We start from the raw sequence: 16,812 nt of genomic DNA, 5'->3' as shown, positions 1-16,812 counted from the left end.
TCTACTTGTTATCATTAAGAAGTCTATTATATAAAAGTGGTCCAGAGATTGTGATCTGAAATTTCTGCTTGACTGCCTTACCCAAATTCAGTCTTTTCACCCCTGATTCAACTTGTTCCTGAAAGAAGTCATGTGGAATATCCTGTATATTCTAATACTCATTCAGGAAATGGGAGAGGTTACAGGTCCTTGGATTATTAAGCCTATTAACATGGAGGGTGTACGATTGCTTTATTAAAAGTAATTGGGGGAAAACACTGCTAAGAGGGAAGGACTACTTAAGCAAAAGAACAAAACTGGCACAAGAACAATTTAGGTTGGCAATATGTATAAGGTTTGCAAACATCAAACGAATGAGATTTTAGAAAGCTTCCTAATTGGAAGAGAACATGCAAACTCCTTCAGTATTACTCCACATCTTGCTATGGTTAGGAATTTAATTGTGAAATCCAAGAACTCATTCCCAAACATTGGACTCAGTAATCTTAAGGGTCTTTCCCAGCCTAAATTATTCTATATATTCTATGTGTCTGTTATTAGGTAAAGAGCTTGTTGTGAGAGGTTGTATTTTAGTTAAGTGGACATTAAAGTCATTTTTAACCAAACTCTTTCATACACAGTGTAAGTACATCAAAGGACCGAGTTGTGTTAAACCACGTCTTTGAACGCAAAACTTCCCATGGGCCACATATGACTATCTTTATGTAGCCAAGAGGCACAATACATCTTATACTGTGGAAAGCTCTGCAAGGACCTACAGGCAGTAATGACCCCCTGGGACATTTGCAGGGTGAGGCTGGGTGGCCATGTGACCAAGACGGAGGGTTACGACATTAAGACACCTCCCCTGCTCCTCTGTGGCTCATTTTCTCCCTCCGAAGGGCGCGGGTCAGAAGATGAGCCTGCGGCTCCACGGGCACAACCACCCTCAGCAGGACCCCGTCCCACAGGCAAGGGAGAACAGCGAAAACCAAGCACAACCAGCGCCTGCCGCCGCCGGCCTCCCACCTCGGCACACGGCTGCAGGCGTGAGTGACGGCTCGGCCGGCCAATCAGTGCTCACCGCCGCCTGCAGCCCTGGCAGATCCAGCCAATCAGACCGCCAGGCGCACTCTCGGTCCTGCCCCTCCCTTTTACGGACACACGACAAGGCCAATAGAAAGGAGCGCACAGCGCCCGCCCCCCTTCGGCTCTCGCGAGCTCTCGGGGCCGCCTCCCGCCCGCCGCCGGCTGACTGCGCAGCTGCCATGTCGGTTGCTATGCTGCCCGCGTGAGGCGGGCGGGAGGGCGGCGATGAGGGGAGGAGGCTGCAGGTCCTCCCCTCTCCTCCCCCACGGGCGCTCGCTCGTTCGCCGGCAGAGAAGGCGCCTCTGCAGCGCCCCGCCGCTCCAGCTACCCCCGGTCCCTTTTGCCTCCCGGCCGGGAGCAAGGCAGCCGCCGGTCCGTGCGAGGCAGTGCCGCGCCCCGTGAGGGAGAGCCCCGGCCCTCGCGGCCTCTCCGGCCGGTCGCTGTGAGGAGAGGGGGGAAGGAGAGGCCGGAGGGTGGGGGTGTCCTCCGCCTTCCCCCCGGGGCTCCTCCGTCCCCTTCTTCCCCAGCTCTTTCCCCCCCTCCTCCCCCCGCTCCCTCGCCCAGCCACCGCAGTACGATGCGGCGCTCGCCGCTGCGGCGGGGCGCGGGGCGGCTGCTGTTGCTGCTCCCGAGGCTGCGGCTCGGGCGGGCGCTGCAGGAAGACTGAGGGGGGGGCGGCGAGCGGCGTCTCCGCTCCCGGTCTCGATCCCGCTCCCGCGGGGGGGTGCGGGCGCTGCGCGTGCCCGAGCGTCTGCGGCGCGCGTGCCCGTGCGCGCGCCCGCGGAGGCGGGTTGGGGGTCGCGCGGGGCGGCAGCGGCGCGAGCGCGCAGCCCCCGCGCCTCTTCCCTCCGCGCTCCCCGCTCCATCTGGAACCAGGACGTGGATGTTACATGAAGGTAAAGGCGGCCGCCGGCGCGCTCGGGGCTCCGGGCTGGGGGGACGAGGGGTGCTGCGAGCCGCGTCTCCGTGCTGTGACCCCCCCGCGCCGCCCCCCCTCCCGCAACTTTGCGCTCAGGTCGCCGCGGGCGGAGAGCGGCTCTGCCCTGAGCCCTTTTGGGGAGGGGGGGAAGCGCGTGTGTGCGCTCTCCCTCCGGTTCCCCCCTCCGAATAAAGCAGGAGAGCCGGCTCCCCACTGACGAAGGGGGTGTGGGGGCTGTGTAGAGCTGGGGGGGGGAAGGCGCGTAAACAGCCTCGAGGGGAACGAGCTGCGGGGGCAGGTCGGGGTCTCTGAAATGCGGTGAACTCTGCCGAACGCCTGAAACGCATTTTTATTTTAGCGTGTTTAATATAAAACTTTGCGATCCTGTGCTTTCTAGGCACATGTGCGCGTTGCCCTGGTTATGGGCAGGGAAAATAGCTTTGAGTGCTGTCGTTGCATTCCTCTGGTACATTTTTAGTGTCTCCCTCGAGCAGAAGGCTTGTATAATCGCTGTGTCTATATGCGACAGAGGCTTTCCGTGTACCTGGTGATGGGTTAACTCGTGCATGCTGGTGCAGCACCGGCTGGAAGAGGAATAACGTCCTTTTCCTTTCAAAAATCTCGAAGACCTAGTAGCTAACTAGATAGCTGGCAGTGTACGTGAAATGTTCATACCTCTGGTCTGTTACACATCGTTCAGATGCAAAATACACGTGAATGAACTTTATGGTGCTATTTACACCCATCCAGGACTTCAGTGTGGCCAAGCTGTTAAAATTTTTTTGAACTGTGAGACAGAAAATATTTGTGTATTATAGAAGTGCTAATGGATCTCAGCTCAAGAGTAATTGTTAGACTGCAGTGTGCACATACATTTGCTCACCCACGGGCTATTTCTCTTGCCCTGAGCTAAACTCAGAGTTCTGTGGTAAGGGGGTTTTGTGAGTGCACGTTTGCCTGCTTGTTTTGGCAAATAAGTGCTCTGTAATGTTGGGAGCCACCGACGTGTTCACACGCATGCAGACATTGTGTGCTCGTCACATTGTAAATGTGCGTTGCAGGCGTACAGGAATGAGTTACATTAGAATTGGTAAACCCATTTTTTATTAGATACGTATATTGTAGGAAAGTTTTCCAGTTCATTGCCTGAACATAATATATTCAGTATTGTAATCTTATGGATGCCATTTTCTTGACAATGGATTTCTTGCTTCACTGACCTAAAAAGTTGTTTTTACATATTGGCATGACTCTGGCTTGCACCATGTTGATAAAATAGGATTCTGGGTGATAAGCTTACAAATATGTACATGTGTGTCAATATGTTTCCCGGGCAAGTTTATGCTTTATAAACTCAGAAATGTACTATTAGTCTGATTTTTTGCTATAATTTTGTTGTCATTACAGTTTCTTTGTATTTTTAGATGATGTGTGTTTTTAATTGTAGTTTTTTTAAAGTCAGATTAAACATTGAAATGCAGATGCATTTTCCTTACTAGCAGAAATGTATTAAATAATTTCACCTTTCAGTATGTTTTCCTTATGTTTGCAGTTAAATTTGTTTGGAATCAGATTTACCTATTTAGAGTGTACTTGATGGTTACTTCTTGTTCAGCAAAATTGTCCATGTATTGTTTGTTGCCATGCTTTACAATTCTCATGTCCTGTTAGTGTCTAATTTGGGTTGTACATAGCAGTATTGATGGAACACCCTTGCTAAAAATACTGTCAGGGTTGGGTACACTTTCACTATAGCAGCAGGAAAGTTCAGCCAATACTGTTTTTCTGTGACTAGAATTAATTTGTTATTAGCAGCTATATTTGTAAGGCATGAATAAAAACCAAAATCCTGTAATCTTAGAAGTAATGCTAATGACTCTGTGGAGAGGATGAGCTCTCTGTTAATGAGCAGAGTTCATATAGTACTATTTACATGTCACTGCCATTAGCATATTTGAAATATATGGTAAGTTAATACTCAGGGTGCATAATTTTGGCTCAGATCCTGCAGTGACCCCTGTTTGGGCAGAGGGATCCCTACACAAAAGTTGCTGCAGGAACTTGAGCTCAAACATTGGCTGTGACTCAGTGGACGTCAGGACAAACACAGGGCTCCTTTGCTGTGTGTGACTGGTTGTGTTTGTGTGATGTCATAGGGGCTTCTGGGCATGCAGGGCTCCAGGGCTGGCAGCCTAATACAATGGTGTGTGACATGATTACTCGGGGATAAAGGGACTTGTAAAAGATTTCTTTCATATTGTAACAGCACTGCTGAAAGGTCCTGAGCAGCATCTGGGGGTTCCATTTCACTGGGTCATTATTCATGGTTGTTACTTTATGAGGAGTTTGTTGAGTGTACGTGGGAGTTTTGTGCATTGGTTTATGTGCGCATATGCACGCTCTGCAGGCGTGTTCTGGAGAATTGAGTGGAAGTTAAACTGGAAGGGAAGATAAGCAGGATGGGTCAGCCATAAGCTCACCTGCATGTGGGAAACAGAATAGCTTGCTCCAGGCAGTTTAGACTTTGGATGTAGTCAGTGGGTTGGGTAAATGTCTTCTGAAAATTACAGTGGATTGGATATTCTGTTTTAACTTTTCAACTGGTCAAAACTTTAATTAAAACAAACGGTAGTCATGTGCATGGTTTTTTTTGTTGTTGGAGTCAATGTTAAGACTATTTTCCTTAAACTGATAAATAGTACATTTCTATGGTTTGTCTTCTTGGGTCTTCTTACTACCAATAGTTTGATCCTCTGATTCGTCATGAATGTGCGTTGCTCCCTCCCTCCCTCCCCCAGTTTGGGTTTAAATTTGGTGCAAGATCATGTGAATCCCATGCCTTCACATCCTGTTGCTGTGTCACCTCACTTCCATTCTCACCAATTATAAAGTGGTCAAATAAGAGAATCTTTCAGCAGATGGTTGACTGTGCTTTTTTTTTTTTTTTAATACCACACTTTCACTCTGGTGTTGTCACTTTTCATAAAATGGCCAGACAAAATTCTCATGGGTTTTAATGTGCTCCAACCTAAATAACTGTAAAAATGGTTTGTGCATGTATATAGTATGGAATTGTTCATGGGGGAATGAAGGAACTGTGAAGGTGGAAGAGAAAAGAGGGGAGAATGGCCTGAGCAGGAGAAAAAAATCCAAGGAGCTCAGCAGTGGGCTGGTAATCAGCAGCAGATCTTTGCTGTCTGGACCAGCTGTTGATATATGCTTGTTTGGGAACAGAGGCTGTTTTTCCTTCAGGACTTGTAATCCACTGAAGTAGCACAAAAACAATTTTCTGTAGGCTTTTGAAAACCTTTAGTTTCTAAAATTTTGGAGTTTCTTATGAGTTTTTTTTAATATATGTAATTATTATAGTATTATATATGCAGGTATATATTCAAAATCTCCATCCTTATTTTGGAGAATTTCAGAATTATTAGAAAACTAGTTTGTCACTTACAAAATAAATTACTTCAAGTTTATAGCAGTTAAAGGGTTTCCAGAAGTTTTATTGATGTACTGTCTTACCACAATTCAATGTCCAGATGTGTAAGTTAAAAGAATGTGGTTAACAGCACACTAAAGTCTGTGCTGGTTGTATGCACAGTGTCCCAGTACATGCCAGACAATATTGCAGTTTGTGGTCACAGAGGTTCTCAGGTAGATCAGACAAACACAACTCAATGAATTTCTCTGTGAAATGTGAGAATTGAACCGGCTCCTCCTTTCTCAGTTTATGCATCTTCAAAAAAAGGCTTGGTAGGGTGATGCAGCTGGACCTCTCTTGGCACACTACTTTGTCTCACACTGTAATTACTTGGACAAGTTCACAGTGACTGTTGGATGATAAATGCAGTTCCATTTGTGTGGTTTATGAGACACTGCCATCTCTACAGTTACATGAGGAAGGGGGAAATGGCTAATATCCATTTTAAAATAAACAGTCTTTTAATTATGAGTACTTATGATCTGTAATGAAGAATGCTTTGGGAAATATTTTCACTGATTGGGGTGTGAAGTGAGCTCTTCATTGCCACTTCTCAGTTTTCCTTCTGACCCTAAGATTAAAGAGGAAGAAATAGACAATCCACTTCCTATGGCATGTGCATTCTTACATTGCCTTTCTGGGTATTTCTTATCTTTTTCAGGGTAACCAGATTAGAGAATAATAACTGAATTATTCTGCATGACCAAGAGCCCAGATCTTCAAATGACAATCAAACGTAGTGCTGCTACAGATTAACATTTTCATACTTGGATTTTTTTTTTAATTAGAATTCTGTAGATTAGATTTAAGGAGGATGTAGTAAGTTCTCTTATTAACCTGGGTTTTAGACTTTAAATTAAAAATCACTAAATATCTGCTACTCAAAACGTTCTAACTGGTGCTTTTTCTTGGGATGATGTTCTAGTCAGAAGGTATTAAGTTCTGTGTGATTTTGCTGTTTTGTTTGATAGTTTTAATAAGCGAATTGTAAAAAAATTAAATGTAAGCTCTTTTTTGGTGTTTGCTAGGAGTAACAATTTTAATTGATTTGGTTTTGTGCTGTTAAATGTGCTTGGGTTAAGCAAGTGACCCTCATTTTGTCTCCAAAAGGATATTAACCTTTAAGACAGTTGAGTGTACTTTAGCTTTTCCTGAGTCCTTTGGCCAGTTTTTTGCATTTGTGTACCAACATCTCCCTGACCTACAAACCACCACCCCCAAAAACCCAATCAACCAACCCTTCAAACAATGTTTTGTGTCTGCTGCAAAAGACAGAAATGAGTTATATCAGTACTGCTCTGAAACTTAAGTGTTAATCGAGTGCAATGAAAGTTACGTAAGTGGTGTTTTCTTAGATGAGAAAACGATTCTTAGTCAAGTTGTCTGCTATTTTTTTTTTTTTTATGGCATCGGTCAGTTTTAAAACCAAAAATTGAAACTCTATCTGCAGCAGATCGGTGTCCATGTTAACCAGAGCAGCAGCTGGTAAAAGAGCCTGCTGTGGCTCCTTTGTCTCAGAGATAGGCTGGCATACTTTGTCTTGGAGGAGGTTAACAAGCAAGATTCCTGTGTTTTCTGGTCACAGTGGAAGGTGGTATTTGCAAAAGAGTCAAGCAAGTGGATTTGGTAACACTGCAAAGCTGTGTTTTTAAAAGGAGGGATTCAGGTGTGACATAGCAGAACTTGTGCTCTCTCGTATGTGCCGACAGAGATGCAGTGCTGAAGTAACTTCACACTTGGTTCAGACTTGAATAGACCTAGAAATGTTAATTCCTGTCCTTCAGGTAGAGAAATTACCACATGGTCAATAAGAGCACATGGAAAATATACCAGTCAGTGGAAGAACAATTATTGCTATTAATGCTCTCTGAACTTCCATGTTAGAATGGGGTTTTTTATCTGGACCAAGAGATAATTTCATGATGGTGCTTTCCCTTACATTTTCTTTATTTATAATATTTTCTTCCAGTATTTCCCTTATATTTTCCTAAGCTATGTCAAATAGTTATAAGTTGCAAAACATGTTAATTGTAATTGTAATTAAAGCTCTTATAACTGATTTGAACAAAAAGATAATCCAAAATGTGATGTATTTCTCTTGGTACAGAAAAAAAATAATGCTTCTCAGATTTTACAGCAATGATTCAATGCTTTTGCTTAAAAAAATGACAAATAATTTAGGAGGAAGATCCCATAATAAAACTGGGTTTGTTTTGTTTCCATTAACCTTGTCAGTGAATTCAGAGATGTTTCTGGGGAAAAAACCTGCAGTCTTCCCATGAAAAATTGGCTTTGGAGAGAGTTAAAATTAGCATATGTCACTTTGCATTTGTCTGTCTTGATACATGCAACAAGCCTTTAATGTCATCTGAAAAAGTGAGACATATTTTTATCTTTTGATGTGTAAATAGGGTTAAAGATGACCAATGCTGATGTCCAGTGATGTGTTGCATTGTAAGTTGTTTTTTCCCATACGAATTGTGTATGTGCACTGCATATGCCAGTTTTGTATTGTCTCTAAACTGCATATAGCCTCAGTACTGCTCTTAAAATGTTTTCCTGAGTTTATAGAGTGCCCTTATTTAGAAGAGCTCTACTTTTGGAGAAGGGATGTGTATCAATGAGTTTGACTTAAAAATAAAATTTTATGGAACTTGGTATTTGAGTTTTAAATCTGTGGCCTGTAACCTCCAAACTGTGAGCTGCTATTAAGACTTCCCTTGGAAGAGACTCTTGCCTTTTTTTTTGGGAGGTAGGATTCAGTTAGGATTGATGCCACAGTCTGTTTTTAGTACTTGAGTGCAAATGAGGCTGTGGATGAGTCTTGGGAATCCTAATCTACAAGTAATTCCCCATTTACTATGTTTTAGGCTTGTGTGTTGACTCTGTAAGAAGATAGGGCGTCCTGTTAGCTCATCCAAGTGCACCTGCTTTCTGTGGAGCAGAGCTCTTTAATATTTGGAAGGATGTAATGTGGAAAAAAAGGTTTTGAAAGACTGGAATGTGTCTGCCTCTAAAACTGAAGGGGTGTATAATTTTTGTCTAAATCGGGATAGAGAAGAGGGGAAAGAGGAAAAAGAAAGCTGCCTTGCAATAGTTTTAAAATATGTAGGGTTTTGGTAAACATAGTGAAAAGGGAAAGGTAATTTTTTTTTTTTTATGTCAGCAAATCTCATGATCTGTTCGGAAGTTACTGTGCTGAAATTACTGTGGTACACACAACCACAGGAGGGAGAAACTGCAATGCAGAAGAGGTATTACAATGGAACAAGCAGAACAGATGGTTGTATTATGGGGTCTTACCTCGAAATGATTTGAATATTTTTTTGGCTTACTTGTTTCCTGTGAGCTTAAATTAGACTGCTGATGTAGATCCTTCAGTACTAAGGTGTGGTCCTGTCATCTCTTCTCAAGCTGTACATGCAACTAGGGGAGGAGGGATCGACCACTAATGGTGACAAAAGTTTCTTACCTTTCTTAACCCTTCACTGATTAATATTTTGCTTCTCCTTTCATTGTATGATATATTAACATGTATCATGTAAGTTAAATTTGTAAACTACTCAGGCTGGAAGTGGCTTGAATTTTTAAAACTTCAGATATTCAAATTTAGGCTACAGAAATAATTTTGGAATTTATTGTTGGGAAAACCTGACTTTGCTTTGCTGTTCTGGGTGGTGTGATGTGGTTACAATTTTTGGGCATCTTCACTTAATAGGTTTGCTATTACTTAAGAGACTTAAGGTATTGATGATACTGTCTCTCCCCTTATCTCACAGTATAGATTTGACTATTTTGTTCTACAGTTCCTAGATCTGCTTGGGAAAGTGCCTGTGTGTGCCCCTGGGGAGGGATGCAGTATGGTAGATGCTGCCTGGGTTCTTTTGGTAAAGCTGGTTTTGACTTTCCACAATCCCCGTGCTTGCAGAAACTCTGGATTATTTTCAAGCTTTGCAATAGTTAAGTAAATTTTATGGAATTGAATAACAGACATAATAAAGATATTAATTAAAATATCGCTACTTTCAAAAACTTGCCACTTGAAAGATGGAGAGACATACAGTAAGAAAATGAGGTGTGAGTAACCACTAAGGATGTATATATACAGTTACACTTAGAATTCCTCAGTAGAGGACTAGAAAATAGATTGAAAATGAACGTCTGACAAAAAGTCCTCCAAGAGGAAATTCCTGCAGGAGACCTTCATTCGTGAGATTAATTAAATGAAAGATTGGAAATTCTCTAGATAGCTGTAAGCTATTTAATAAAACTGAAGTAAGCAATTAAAAGACTCTGTTGTAGTTACTAGCAGAAGCATTGCCTCCTTTTAATGATCCTGGTGCTGTCCCCTCCCCAGTTACATATGTTCTCCCTCCTTTTACAGGAAAGCTATATGTGAGCTCATTAATGCTAGATGCTTTCTGCAGGATTTTCATAAAAAGCATTCTTCTCTGCGTAAGGGTGATACAGATAATAACTTCTTTGGCATTGGAAGCACATGCACCGTCCTGAGAAAACAAATAAAAGTGCTTTGTAGAAATTATACTAATGAAATGTATGTGAGAGAGTAGCTTGAAAGAGAAACCTGATTAACATCTGAAACTTCAGCTCATGTTCAGCCGCCTTTGAATAGAACTTATGTTGCCAGTAAAGCTACTTTGTCAAATCCCTGTTTTCTATTTCTAAGTTACATTGATGTAAGCATTTTCCAATTCACCTCTTTACAGTATTTTTTTTCGTATGTCTGCCAGACAGGTTCATTCCAACTGTTGTGGGAAATGATTGTAGCTACTGTGGTATCTGCAAAAGGCATTTCCCACTGAAGTCTTTCATATTAATTTGAATATATTTTGTGTTGTGGTGTGCCATGATAACTGTGTGTGCTGCAGCAGTTGTGTACTACACTGGGATGTGTTATATGACCAGAGATCTCCTCATCAGAGAGCAGCACATGATAGCAATCATGTCATTGTGTTAGGGACAAAGATGTGTAACTGCAGATTCAAAGGAGTTGCCATCGTTCAGCAGAATGAGTTGCGATGAGTAATTAGGAAAAATAGAAAAAAAAAAGAATCTTTAGATGTATTGAGTAGTGCTATAATAATAATTTTAAATTGCTTCAAAATAAGATACTACTTAAGTTGCTGAAGAGCACTCTATGGTAAGATTTCTTCAGAAGTGTTCATTACTTCCCATGAGAAAACAAACGTGGTTTCACTTAAAAATAGGCTGATACAGAAGTTCTGAAGATAAACTTATTAATGTTATTATTTTTCTGCTGTAAACAGAAATCTACATTCTAAAAATCTGCTTTCCAGACTTAAATGTCTCTTGTTAGTACTCAGAAAAACCCACAGTGAAACCTTTTCTTTTGGCAATATATAAATATCCTTATTTTCCTAGCATAATTAACATACATTGTACACTTCAGATATATCTGTATACATAGTAAATAAAATATCATCATATTGGGTGTATAGTGGACAAAAAGATGGAGTGATAGCATTTTAAAATTCTCTTAACAATTGAACTATGTTTTACTATAGATTGTATTTTAAGAGTATTGCAAGTTATTTAGAAATAATGTTTGAGAAGCAAAGTGCTCCTCTTCAAGAGTGATGGGGAAATATATTTTGTGTATTGTTTTTGTATTAGACTTATTTTCTGTCAAACCATGTCATACATGCTTGCACTTCAAAAAGTGTTGAAATGTTCTGTTGACTTTTTGAAACTTTTTTTGGCAATGCCACACTCTCCATTTATTTTGTCCCTTGTTTAACAGTTTTTGTGTGTGTTTTCAAAAGCACTTCCATTCACCATTCAAGGAATTCAATAGAATTCTAATAGGAACTGCACATAAATAACTACAGAAATCAATGCTTCAATTCAGCCAAGAGTTTTTTTGTGACTTCAAAAGCCATAAGAGCATTTATTATTAGAAACATACAATTGACTTTTCTTGTATTATCATTTTGCATAGTGATTTGGTTTTTACCACCACAACAAGATGTTTGACAGTTTCATTTGAAAATGATGTATTTACATTCACCATTCCAAAACAGTGTAATTTTAATCTTTTCTCTCAAGCTCTATTCATGTTAATTTGCATGTTGAGCTCTGTGCAAAGGTTGTCAGTGAAATATTCACTAGTGGATTTTTCCTTAGAGGTCAACCAAATGTTAAGCATAGTCTCCTGTTCTTATATTGTGGTGAAAATATAAAAAAAAGTCTTCAAAGAATGGAGTTGTTTGGTTAATTTTTTATCTGTTCAACTGATACAGTGTAAAGCATATCCTCCCCTCCAAAATGCTCAATTTTCTGATGCTAACAACCACAGAAGTGACCAACCTGTGGTAATGCAGGCTTACACTGGAAGTACTTCCAGGCTTTTATGTTCACATTACACCTCAGGCCATGTTGTCTGGAACAGTCCTTTTGATCCTGAAGTTCTTAGGTGGGTTATAGAAAGTGAGATTATCTCCAAGGAGGTGGTTTGGACACACCAGAAGCATTAGAAAATTGATGGTGTTTTTCTTTTGAAGTAGCTCAAAGATGATGTGATGTGAAATACAGCACTCTGTGTTCAGTAGTGCTTTACTGCCTTATAAATGAACGCTTTGAGTGTTGTTGCTTTTGGGCAACTCATGCATGCAGTTTCCATCAGGTAAGGGTGCAGTGTTACCACCTGGGGTGGGCAGCACATCTGGAAGGGAAGAGTTTTGTTCTGGTTGTCAGCAGGGTACTCAGATTAATAGATTTTTCTGTATTCTAGTTTTATTTTTCTCTGTTGCTGATAATTCAGAAAACCAAGTTAAGCTACCAGCAGGGCCTTTTAGATGACAGTAGCCTTTCCCCACCCTCCCAATCTCCTAATTCATGCTCACCAGACAGTCTGGTTCTGTGTGAGGAGAAGGAGGTGTTAAGAGCTTCTTTGTGGAATTTCATCTTGAGAACCAACTGATGCTGAGACTTGCTGCCACCAGTCCAGTCACCTTGAGATGCAGACCCACAGTCCCCTCCTCACTGACCTTGATGCATGAGTAGGTGCATGTTTTGGCACTTGAGAAACATTTCAGCTCGGTGGAGACATAGGAAGTATGGCCTGTCTCTAGTCCTTCCCTGTCCTAACACTTGGAGTGGAAAGACTCAGATGAAATTTACCCTGTACCTTGAGAAGTGTTTTGGTGGTGATGAGGGGAAAGAGAGGCAAGGTAGAGTATGGTAAGCAGCAAGATTGGTAACACAGACAATGTCATAACTGCAGGGCCATTAGTGTTCAGTGTTGTCATTTGGAATTACATGCGTTTAGGATTTGAGTGCTGTTACGGTGTTATCTTAAAAAAAATAGTATAGAAAGTGAAGTTGGATCTTCTGTTGGTTCCTCAAAGTTCTTCTCCATTTCCTTTTCCACTTCTGTCTAATTCAGATTGCATTTGAGTCAGCTGCTTTCGTCTTGACACTTATGTCATTCAAGGATCCACAAAGTTAGTATGTTAATGTTCTGCATTTCAACTGACTGATAGGTGCACCGAAACCTATCTTAATTTTGTCACTGCAATGTGAAGCTTCTTTTAATTTCCCAGATTGTTCAGCATTTATCGAAACAAGATAATGGAACGTTGCTGGCACAATTTGTAAGCCTAATGTTTGAAGTTTATTAAACATGGCTTTTTTTTCCCTAAAACGCATTCTTGCCCTTCCTCTGTTCTTGTAGGTGCTTTGAATGTAACAAATTTATAAGGTGGAAGAAATTATAATGGGCATCTAAAAATGGTTTAGTTAGGGAAACTTGGTTATGCTAAAGGGCAAAAAATCATTTTAGATTTGTCTAAAAGCAAGCATCCTTCTGTGGTTTTAGGTTTATCTGTTTTCTGCTTCTTTATGAAATACAGTTTATGACAGTAAGCAAGACAAACCCAATACTTCATGTTTTATTTGAAACCATTGTGGATATTACTAATCCTCTTTTGCACTGCTGCTCTTACACAGGCAACCTCAAATATGTCAGAAACATTTTGATACATTTTGCATCAAATCTTTGTAATTTGTTTTGAATGCAAGAGGGGGAAATAGAACCGGAAGAGCCCCCCAGAAAATACCAGAAGGGGTAGGAGATGGGGAAGACTGGGCAAGAAGCAATCTATCCAGCTCATGCAAGTAGGTGCCAGAAAACCTGAAACGTGGATAAAATTAAATATAATTATAGAAATAAGCAAGAAATAAGTTATTGCTTGGTACAGCACACTGTGTTTCATAGCTCCATATTGTCAGGTAATCCCTTTTATTGACCATGGTTTCAAAGTATATACAAGTATATAACCTGCTTGTAGAACAGGTTGTTAAAAATTTATCTCAGGGACTAAAAAATATAGTCCTAAGTTTGAACCAAATCCTTCCCTGACGACTTTACTGTGTTTTGTACTTGTCATTCCTTTTCCAGAAGTGCTTTGTTCTGCCAGGGCAGGGTCTGTGAGTGTGTTGGACTCCTCCATACCATGATAAAAAAACTAAAGCTACTATCTAATAGGTGTAACATTGAGTGTCTTAATAAACATTCCATCAGCTATATATGGATAAAAATTGTGTTTCCAAGTGCTTGAAAAAAGCTGTAATACATTCAATTTCTGCAGTATTGGATGAAGTAATCTGAATTCTTTCTCGTTTATTATTCTGTTTTTTCACGTGTTTCATTTTGGTACTGCTTGGTATTGGAACAGGCTCTTGACTGTTCTTATTTAACCTGCATCTGGTTTAGGAAGCTTAAAACTGAATCTGTTTGAGGTTTTGCAATACTGAGAATCATGAGAGAGGACCTTCATCTGTCCCGTGGGCTGTGCGCCTGACTCAGTATCCTCATATGAGGAATTCCCTCTCTACAACAGCGTGACATAGTTGGTTTATGTTTGTATCTTATGACCTACTAAAAATACTCTCTTTCCTTCCCACTTACCTTCTAAGATCCTTTTCAGCAGAATCGGTGTATAACCACCTTGTATGCAATTTCTGTATTTTTGCAGTGAATTATGCCTGCTTGTTAGATATAGAAATTGTCCTAACTTATAAAGGAAATTTATGTTTTCAGAAAACAGTTTTCTAACTTAATTTTTAAGAATAAGTGTTGTTCTTATATTCTGAACACACTGATGACACTTTTTGCTAGATTTAAGCATGTGTTACTGGGAATGAAGTAGCTCGAATGTACATTTCCATAAGTGACTGGATACAGTGTCCATGAGGGGTTGTGAAAACTACTGGGATCAGCAGAGAAAGCATAAATTGGATCAGAAGCTGACCAGAGAGAGCCCTGCAGACTGTTATATTCTAAAAGCATTATTAGTCATGCTCTTCAAAAATGAGTCTTGAAATTAATCCTATCTCATTTATGTCTCTTCTTATTGAAAGCTGTAGATAATACAGAGTTCAGAAAAAATTTTAGTATATCAGAGAACTGGATTACCCCATAAGGCAAATAAGATAAACTCAAGATTTGAGTACTCAAAAAATTAATACTATTTAATAATACAAAATCAAGTATTTCAGGCGTAAGAACTTCTCCTTGAATTTGAATCATGAATTGGCAAGTAGGAAAGGAATTTGGGAATGGTGATAGTGATGTAAGTAATAGCTCCCAATGCAAAGCACAAGCAAGGATACCCCACCTAATACTTATCTGTGGGTCACCATTAGAGCAAAGTGTATTAGAAGAGTTTCTGCACCCACTCTTGCACTGGCTAATGATCTTTATTGCTGGCTTGGATAACAGAAGAGAATTGAGGATAGCAGCTCTGGAAGTCTCACCCACAGCACAAACTAGGGGTGATTGTGAATTTATTGGGGAAAAAAGCTTCAGTGCAGAATTTTAAAATTTTTTGTCTGGTAAACTTGTCATGGTAAGAGTCAAATTCATTTGTGTCTATAGAACATGGATTATATTTTAAAAAACGTATTTATAAAGCTATTTTCTAAGAAATACTTCAGTCTTCTAAGACAGGTTCTCTTGTGCAGTTCTTTCCAGACTTTGCTTTTTGTATGAGAATACACCTGGAAAGAAAAAGCATTCTATGAGAGCTTTGAAAGGTCTTAATTTTAAAAAGGGATTGCATAAATAAGACGCATTCACAGTTTTAGTGTCAGTGTTAGAATCTCCCTTTTAACAGTGATCTGTATTATATCTTGAAATACTGGTATCTTGATTTACTGACCTTATGACAACAAACTGAAATAATGGCCTCTTACTTGAAGAGGTTTGTGCTGAAACCAGCTGAGGTTGGTTTCTCTGGAAACGAATGCTGCTACTGGTGCCCTATTAGGACAGACAAAAGGCCGATCAACAGGAACATCTGAATCTGAATGTCGAATGGACTAATGTGGCAACACCACTAATTACAGCTCACTCTTAACATTTGTGTCCCTGTTCAGATTTACAGTGTATTTCAATAAGATTATCAGTCTATTATGCTATATATATATTTATCAAAATACAGGGAAGTGAAAAGTATCAATATGTATGGAACATAATATTTGAACAGGTAAGAAGTGAATGCATATCATGGGATAGTTAAAAAATTGTATATAACTTGGACTCCTAACTACTTACAACTTTTTTAATGAGAAGTAAATTTAAAATATTATTTCTGGGTCAGTCTCTGTTTTAGAAAGAAAACATTGGTTTCTATATCAGTTAAATTGTTTTTGAAGAGTCTTATTTGCTCTCTGGAAAGTCATCTTTCAGTTTGTAACCTAAAGCTAACTAGGCTGTCTAATAGACAGGTATGGCTGAAAATGTATAGGGATCTTTCTTCTCCTTTCCCTAGGCCCAGTTAAACATTGGCTACTGTGTACAAATATTTTTCTTCTGTAGCAATTACTGTTCCAAGACCTACATGGATGCCTGGTAGTCATTTTCCAGAAGATGTTAGCTTAGCCATGCACAGTTAAGCCCGTGTCCCCTCAGCTCTTCTCACTGCTGTATTGACTGCTATTGACTATAGCAGTAACACATCCCTTGAGCGCTGCAAACTCTGTGAAGCAAGGTTATCTATGGCGATGCGGATTCCAAAGTGCATTTTAAAGATATAATTATTCTAAATGTTATCCATACTTTGCCTTTTTAGGGAAATGTATACCTTCACTGGCAGCTTAAGAGTTGTATGCATACATCAGAAGCTTAAGAGCATGTATATAGGTGGGGCTGCTCCCCACACCTGTGGAGAGCCTGCAGCATTCCTAGGGGGAGGTTGTTTCCTCCAACTGCCTTTGCCTTTCCAAGTCCAGTGCCACACGTAATGATGTTCTGTCACCAGGGTGTGATGGGGGTGTGTGCTCATTGGTGGTGTGGGTTGAT

The 16,812-nt window shown here is 40.4% G+C and overlaps 1 protein-coding gene across 5 annotated transcripts in view; it reads left to right on the top strand.

Moving 5' to 3' along the window:
* The first annotated feature begins 1,848 nt into the window (after nt 1–1,848).
* PTPN4 (protein tyrosine phosphatase non-receptor type 4) overlaps nt 1,849–16,812 on the top strand; it is a 112,023-nt gene continuing 97,059 nt past the window's right edge. For 2 of the 5 annotated variants that reach the window (XR_006018288.1, XM_042041596.1), the window contains exon 1: nt 1,851–1,964. The gene's annotated coding sequence lies outside the window, so the exon portion shown is untranslated. Of the gene's footprint in view, nt 1,965–16,812 lie in introns of all 5 variants that reach the window. The other 3 variants (XM_042041599.1, XR_006018287.1, XM_042041597.1) reach the window with 3 other exon arrangements.

The sequence above is a fragment of the Corvus kubaryi genome, unplaced genomic scaffold, assembly GCF_017639235.1.
Source record: "Corvus kubaryi isolate FWS band 111438036 unplaced genomic scaffold, C.kubaryi_AGA036_p1.0 37396, whole genome shotgun sequence".
Classification (NCBI taxonomy): domain Eukaryota; kingdom Metazoa; phylum Chordata; class Aves; order Passeriformes; family Corvidae; genus Corvus; species Corvus kubaryi.
The sequence above is the reverse complement of the archived record's forward strand: the minus strand, read 5'-3'. Positions and strand labels throughout refer to the sequence as shown.